This window comes from Galeopterus variegatus, unplaced genomic scaffold (genome assembly GCF_000696425.1).
Source record: "Galeopterus variegatus unplaced genomic scaffold, G_variegatus-3.0.2 Scaffold3736, whole genome shotgun sequence".
In the NCBI taxonomy this organism is placed as follows: domain Eukaryota; kingdom Metazoa; phylum Chordata; class Mammalia; order Dermoptera; family Cynocephalidae; genus Galeopterus; species Galeopterus variegatus.
Genome location: NW_007729847.1, coordinates 120,342 through 121,397, shown reverse-complemented (window position 1 = coordinate 121,397; position 1,056 = coordinate 120,342).

Sequence of the window (1,056 nt, the reverse complement as noted above, 5' to 3'; positions counted from 1 at the left end):
TACATGTGAAGGAACTGAAGCTCATAGGAAAAGCCACTTATCTAAGGTCAGATACTTGTTTAGTGTCAAACCCTGGACTTCAGCTCTGGCCAACCTAAGTCCAAAACCTGTGATCTCGCCTGGATGACAAAGGGGGGAAATTAAACATAAACTTTTTTAAAGTAAAAAGTCAATGGATGAGTTATTTAACAATATCAGCAGATGAGTAGTATATTTCAGCTAATATCACTCTAGCTCTCTAATTCTATATTAAACCACCCATCCACTGATATCATTAGAATACTATTATGATATTAACACAAGGGAAGATTTCTTTTCCACACACAAGCACTCACAGTAAAAGACTGATAAACCAAACTACATTAACATTTAGAACTTTTACTCATCAAGAGTGGTCAAGAAAGTGAGAGAATAAGTCAGAAACTGGGAGAAAATATTGCAATACAAGTGATTCTCAAAAGACTTTTTTAAAGTAATTCAGCATTCCTATAAATCAACAAGAAAAAAATAATAGAAAAATAGTCAAAATACATGGAAAGGCATTTGAATGAAGAGGAAAGCAGAATGGGATTTTGTTAGTAATCAGGGAGATGCAAGAAAAGACCACGGTAAGAGGGCATTTTATGTCCACTAGGTCATCAAAAACTAAGAAGCCTGATGATACCATGTGTTGGAAAAGCCGTGGATCAAAGGGAACTCATACATTGTTGGTGGGAAAACAATTTACCATTACCTGGTAAAGGTAAACATTCACATACACTATGATTCAGAATTCTATTCCAAGCTACATAGCACAGAAAATGTGTTATGCTGCAAACACACACAGGGACTCACACACACATGCACACACGCAGAAATGTACCAGAGTGTTCATAGCAGGATTATGCATTATAACAAAAAGCTGAAAACAAACTAAATGTTTAGTAAGAAAATCTATTAACACAAATGTTACGTCATGCAGCTGTGAATGACTATCCCAAACAACTTGAATGAATCTTAGAAATGCCCTGTTGAGCAAATAAAGCAAGTGGCAGAAGATGAAAAAAGAGTATGCCA